The 7,003-nt window shown below is 42.5% G+C and overlaps 1 non-coding gene across 1 annotated transcript; it reads right to left on the bottom strand.

Annotated features, from left to right (window-relative positions):
- Nucleotides 1–6,369: 6,369 nt before the first annotated feature.
- LOC114111886 (U6 spliceosomal RNA) lies at nt 6,370–6,479 on the bottom strand. The gene has a single exon (XR_003587616.2). It is a non-coding gene; the product is annotated as a U6 spliceosomal RNA (small nuclear RNA).
- Nucleotides 6,480–7,003: the final 524 nt, after the last annotated feature.

The following is a 7,003-nucleotide window of genomic DNA, read 5'->3' as shown; positions in this document are numbered from 1 at the left end:
ACCACTTTTAGATAGTTTCCTTTATTTCTAAAATTTTATTATTAGTACAATTGCTTTACAATGTGTTAGTTTCTGCTGTAGAACAAAGTGAATCAGCTATAGTTATACGTATATTTCCTCCCTCTTAGGACTTCCCTGGTGGCACAGTGCATAGGAATCTGCCTGCCAATGCAAGGGACAGGGGTTTGATCCTTGGTCCGGGAAGATCCCACATGCCACAGGGCAAGTAAATCCATGCACCACAACTACTGAGCCCATGCTCCACCACAAGAGAAGCCACTGCGATGAGAATTCCCTGCACCACAACCAGAGAGCAGCTCCTGCTCACCACAACTATAGAAAGCCCTCGTGAAGCAACAAAGTCCCAGCACAACCAAAAATAAATAAATAAATAAAAATAAGTGATAAGAAGATTGCCTCCCTCTTGAGTCCCCCTCTAGGTCATCATAGAGCACCAGCCTGAGTTCCCTGTGTTATACAGCAGCTCCCCACTAGCTATTTTACACATGATAGTGTCCAATATGCTACTGGAGAAGAGTGGAGGAGAGCTACTAATAGCTCCAGAAAGAAAGAAGCGGCTGAGCCAAAGAGGAAGCGACACTCAGTTGTGGATGTGTCTAGTGATAAAAGTAAAATCCAATGCTGCAAAGAACAGTATTGCATAGGAACCTGGAATGTTAGGTCCATGAATTAAGGTGAATTGGATGTGGTCAAGCAGGAGATGGTAAGAATAAACATTGACTTTTTAGTAGGAATTAGTGAGCTAAAATGGATGGGAGTGGGCAAATTTAATTCAGATGATCATTATATCTAGTACTGTGGGCAAGAATCCCGTAGAAGAAATGGAGTGTCCCTCATAATCAACAAAAGAGTCCAAAATGCAGTTCAGTTCAGTTCAGTCACTCAGTCGTGTCCAACTCTTTGCGACCCCATGAATCGCAGCATGCCAGGCCTCCCTGTCCATCACCATCTCCTGGAGTTCACTCAGACTCACTTCCATTGAGTCAGTGACACCATCCAGCCATCTCATCCTCTGTCATCCCCTTCTCCTCCTGCCCCCAATCCCTCCCAGCATCAGAGTCTTTTCCAATGAGTCAACTCTTCACATGGGGTGGCCAAAGTACTGGAGTTTCAGCTTTAGCATCATTCCTTCCAAAGAAATCCCAGGGCTGATTTCCTTCAGAATGGATTCGTTGGATCTCCTTGCAGTCCAAGGGACTCTCAAGAGTCTTCTCCAACACCACAGTTCAAAAGCATCAATTCTTCGGCGCTCAGCTTTCTTCACAGTCCAACTCTCACATCCATACATGACTACTGGAAAAACCATAGCCTTAACTAGACGGACCTTAGTCAGCAAAGTAATGTCTCTGCTTTTGAATATGCTTTCTAGGTTGGTTATAACTTTTCTTCCAAGGAGTAAGCATCTTTTAATTTCATGCAGTACTTGGGTGCAACCTCAAAAATGACAGAATGATTTCGATTTGGTTCCGAGGCAAGCCATTCAACATCACAGTAATTCAAGTCTATGCCCAGAAGCTGAAATTAATCAGTTCTATGAAGACCTAGAAGACTGCCTAGAACTAACACCAAAAAAAAAAAAAAGAGAGAGAGAGATGTTCTATTCAGCATTGGGGATTGTAATGCAAAAGTAGGAAGTCAAGAGATACGTGTAGTAACAGGCAAGATTGGCCTTGAAGAACAAAATGAATCAGGGCAATAGCAAATATTGCTACTGGTCATAGCAAATATTCTTTTTCAACAACACAAGAGATGACTTTACACATAGACATCACCAAATGGTCAATACTAAAATCAAATTGATTACATTCTTTGTAGCTGAAGATGGAGAAGCTGTATACAGTCAGCAAAAACTGACTGTGGCTCAGATAATCAGCTTTTCATAGCAAAATTCAGGCTTAAACTAAAGCAGGGAAAATCATGAGGTACGACTTAAATCATATCCCCTATGAATATGCAGTGGAGGTAATGAATAGATTCAAGGGATTAAATCTAGTTAACAGTGTGCCTGAAGAACTATGAACGGAGGTCCATAATATTGTACAGGAGACAGCGAACAAAACCATCCCAAAGAAAAAGAAAAGCAGGAGGGCAAAGTGGTCATCTGAAGAGGTTTACAAATACGTGAAGAAACAAGAGAAGTGAAATGCAAGGGAGAAAGGGAAAGGTACATCCAACTAAAGGCAGAGTTCGAAAGAACAGCATGGAGAAGGCTTTCTTCCGTGAACAGTGCATAAAAGTAGAATAAAACAACAGAAGGGGAAAGACTAGAGAGCTCTTCAGGAAAACTGGAAATATCAAGTGAACATTTCACCCAAAGATGGGCACAATAAAGGACAGAAATGGTAGAGACCTAATAGATGCCGAAGAGATCAAGAAGAGATGGAAAGAATATACAGAGCTGTCCAAAAAAGATTTTAATGTACTAGATTACTACGATGGTGTAGTCAGTTACCCAGAGCCAGACATTCTGGGGTCAAGTGGGCCTTAGGAAATAAAGCTAGTGGATGCGATGGAATTCCTGTAGAGCTATTCAAAATCCTAAAGGATGATGCCATCAAGGTGTTGCATTCAATATGTGAGCAAATCTGGAAGACCCAGCACTGGCCACAGGACTGGAAAAGGTCAATCCTCATCCCAGTTCCCAAGAAGGGTAATACTAAAGAATGTGCTAACCATTGAACAATTGCACTCATCTCCAATGCTAGTAAGGTCATGCTTAAATCTTGCATGCTGAGCTTCAGCATTATATGAACCAAGAACTTCCAGATGTCCAAGGTGGGTTTAGGAAAGGCAGAGGAACCAGAGATCAGGTTGCCAACATTCGCTGAGTCATAGAGGAAGCCAGGTAATTCCAGAAAAACATATACCTTTGTTTCATTGACTACGCTAAAGCCTTTGACTGTGTGGATCATAACAAACTGTGGAAATCTCTTAAAGAGATGGGAATACCAGGCTATCCTACCTATCTCCTGAGAAACCTGTATGTGGGTCAAGAAGCAACAGTTAGAACCCTGTATGGAACAACTGATTGGTTCAAGATTGAAAAAGGAGGACGACAGAACTGTCTGCTGTCACCCTGTTTGTTTAACCTATACACTGAGCACATCATGAGAAATGCTGGAGTGGATGAGTTACAAGCTGGAATCAAGATAGATTCGAGAAACATCAACAACCTCAGATATGTGTGTGTGTGTGCACGCGCGTGTGCGTGCATGCACGTGTGTGTGTGTTAGTCGCTCAGTCATGTCTGATTCTCTGCAACCCGATAGACTGTAGCCTGCCAGGCTCCTCTGTCCATGGAATTCTCCAGAATATTGGTTTGGGTTGTCATTCCCTCTCCAGGGGATCTTCTCGACCCAGGAATAGAACCCTGGTTTCCTAACTTGCAGGCAGGTATGCAGATGATACCACTCTAATGGCAGAAAGCAGAGAGGAACTAAAGAGCCTCTTGATGAGAGTGAAGGAGGAGAGTGAAAGAACTGGCTTAAAACTAAATATTAAAAAAAACTAAGATCATGGCATCCACCCCCATTACTTCATGGCAAATAAAGGGGGAAAGGTGGAAGTAGTGACAGACTTCCTCTTCTTGGGCTCCAAAATCACTGCAGACGGTGACCGCAGCCATGAAATCAGAAGACAATTGCTTCATGGAAGGAAAGCTATGACAAACCTAGACAGTGTGTTTAAAAGCAGAGACATTACTCAGCTGACAAAGGTCAAGGCGAATATTCATTGGAAGGACTGATGCTCAAGCTGAAGCTCCAAAACTTTGGCCACCTGATGCGAAGACCTGACTCATTGGAAAACACCCTGATGCTGGGAAAGATTGAAGGCAGGAGGAGAAGGGGACAACAAAGGATGAGATGGTTGGATGGCATCACTGATGCAATGGACATGAGTTTGAGCAAACTCCAGGAGATGGTGAAGTACAGGGAAGCCTGGCATTCTGTAGTCCATGGGGTTGCAAATAATTGGAACACCATTGAGCAACTGAACAACAGTGGTCTTCCCAGTGGTCATGTACAGTTATGAGAGCTGGACAGTAAAGAAGACAGAATGCCAAAGAATAGACGCTTTCAAACTTTGGTGCTGGAGAAGACTCCTGAAAGTCCCGTGGACAGCAAGGATATCAGACCTGTCAATCTTAAGGGAAATCAACCCTGAATACTCATTGGAAGGACTGATACTGAAGCTGAAGCTCTAGTGTTTTGGTTATCTGATGCAAACAGCTAACTAATTTCCCAGATGCTGGGAAAGATTGAGGGCACAAGGAGAAGAGGGCATCAGAGGATGCGATGGCCGGATGTATCACCAATCAATGGACATGAATTTGGTCAAACTTTAGGAGATAGTGAGGGATTTGGAGACCTGGTATGCTGCAGTCCATGGGGTCGCAAAGAGTCAGACAGGACTGGGTGACTGAACAGCAACAGTATACATATGTCAGTGCTACTCTTCCAGTTCATCCCACCCTCCCCTTCCCCATTCCACCACGTCCACATGTCCGGTACATCTACATCTCTATTACTGCCCCGCAAATAGGTTAATCTGTATTATTTTTCTAGATTCCGTGTGTGTGTTAAGTCACTTCAGTCATGTCTGACTCTTTGAGACCCTAAGAACTGTAGCCTGCCAGGCTCCTCCATCCATGGGATTTTCCAGGCAAGAATACTAAAGTGGGTTGTCATGCCCTCCTCCAGGGGATCTTCCCATCCCAGGGATAGAACCGGGTCTCTTATGTCTCCTGCATTGGCAGGTAGCTTCTTTACCACTAGCACCACCTGCAAAGCCCCCTAGATTCCATATATATGCATTAATATAAGATATTTGTTTTTCTCTTTCTGACTTCACCTGTATGACAGACTCTAGGTCTATCCACATCACTACAAATGACCTAATTTCATTCCTTTTTATGGCTGAGTAATATTCCATTGTACATATGTACCACATCTTTATCCATTCATCTGTTGATGGACATTTAGGTTGCTTCAATGTCCTGGCTATTGTAAATAATGCTGCAGTGAACATTGGGATGCATGTATCTTTTTGAATTATGGTTTTCTCAGGGTATATGCCCAGTAGTGGGATTGTTGGAACATAGGGTAGTTCTATTTTTAGTTTTTTTAAGGAAGCTCCACACTGTTCTCCATAGTGGACATATCAATTTACATTCCCACAAACAGAGTAGGAGGGTTCCCTTTTCTCCACACTCTCTTAAGCATTTATTGTTTGTAGATTGTTTTTTGATGATGGACATTTGACTGTGTGGATCACAATAAACTGTGGAAAATTCTGAAAGAGATGGGAACACCAGACCACCTGATCTGCCTCTTGAGAAACCTGTATGCAAGTCAGGAAGCAACAGTTAGAACTGGACATGGAACAACAGACTAGTTCCAAATAGGAAAAGGAGTATGTCAAGGCTGTATATTGTCACGCTGCTTATTTAACTTCTATGCAGAGTACATCATGAGAAACGCTGGGCTGGAAGAAGCACAAGCTGGAATCAAGATTGCCAGGAGAAATCTCAATGACCTCAGATATGCAGATGACACTACCCTTATGGCAGAAAGTGAAGAGGAACTAAAAAGCCTCTTGATGAAAGTGAGGGAAGAGAGTGAAAAATTTGGCTTAAAGCTCAACATTCAGAAAACGAAGATCATGGCATCTGGTCCCATCACTTCATGGGAAATAGGGAAACAGTGGAAACAGTGTCAGACTTTATTTTGGGGAGCTCCAAAATCACTGCAGATGGTGATTGCAGCCATGAAATTAAAAGACGCTTACTCCTTGGAAGAAAAGTTATGACCAACCTAGATAGCGTATTCAAAAGCAGAGACATTGCTTTGCCAACAAAAGTCCGTAGAGTCAAGACTATGGTTTTTCCAGTGGTCATGTATGGATGTGAGAGTTGGACTGTGAAGAAAGCTGAGCGCTGAAGAATTGATGCTTTTGAACTGTGGTGGTGGAGAAGACTCTTGAGAGTCCCTTGGACTGCAAGGAGATCCAACCAGTCCATTCTGAAGGAGATCAGTCCTGGGTGTTCATTGGAAGGACTGATGCTGAAGCTGAAACTCCAATACTTTGGCCACCTCATGGGAAGAGTTGACTCATTGGAAAAGACTCTGATGCTGGGAGGGATTGGGGGCAGGAGGAGAAGGGGACGACAGAGGATGAGATGACTGGATGACATCACGGACTCGATGGACACGAGTTTGAGTGAACTCCGGGAGTTGGTGATGGACAGGGAGGCCTGGCGTGCTGCAATTCATGGGGTCACAAAGAGTCAGAATCGACTGAGTGACTGAACTGAACTGAACTGAACTGATTCTGACCAGTGTGAGATGAAAAAATATCAGACACTTCACAAAGTTTTGCATGTCATCCTTGTCCAGAGGCCATGCTAATCTTCTCTTTATTATTCCAATTTGGGATATTTGTGCTGCTGAAGCAAGCACAAGATAGTTTCTTTTAAATTGCCTATATTTTCCTGCCAACTGGATTATAAAAGCAAGCTCTGTTCTTTTTTAATCAATTTATGTTTCTCTTTTTATCTCAGTGTTTCAGCCATACCCCACTCCCCATCAATCTGCTCAAAAAAAATTATAGTACATTTTATTGTTCACAATAGCTACCAAAGAATCATTTATTGACCAAGTACACAGTCCCTAACTCTGAAGAGCCAAACAATTTAAAAGAATCCTTAACTTTCTGGGGCTGAACAATTAGGAGAAATTCAAGGATATGTGAGAAGACAGATGCTGTCTTGACGATCATTTTCAGGTTTTATTCATTATTCATATCATTCTATCTAGTTCCTTTTACTCTTTATGTAAATCTTTTGAAAGGTTTTGGTGTTTGTGGTTTGTGGGCTTGGGATCAACTTGAATCTGTATTGGTCTTGTGATAACTAAAGGCTAACATGTTGCTTTAAAGTTGCCATGACAACGGACAAAATAAAGAACTGATTATGACATGTTTG

The sequence above is a fragment of the Ovis aries genome, chromosome X, assembly GCF_016772045.2.
Source record: "Ovis aries strain OAR_USU_Benz2616 breed Rambouillet chromosome X, ARS-UI_Ramb_v3.0, whole genome shotgun sequence".
Classification (NCBI taxonomy): domain Eukaryota; kingdom Metazoa; phylum Chordata; class Mammalia; order Artiodactyla; family Bovidae; genus Ovis; species Ovis aries.
Note: the sequence above shows the minus strand (reverse complement) of the source record. Positions and strands in the feature narration are given on the sequence as shown.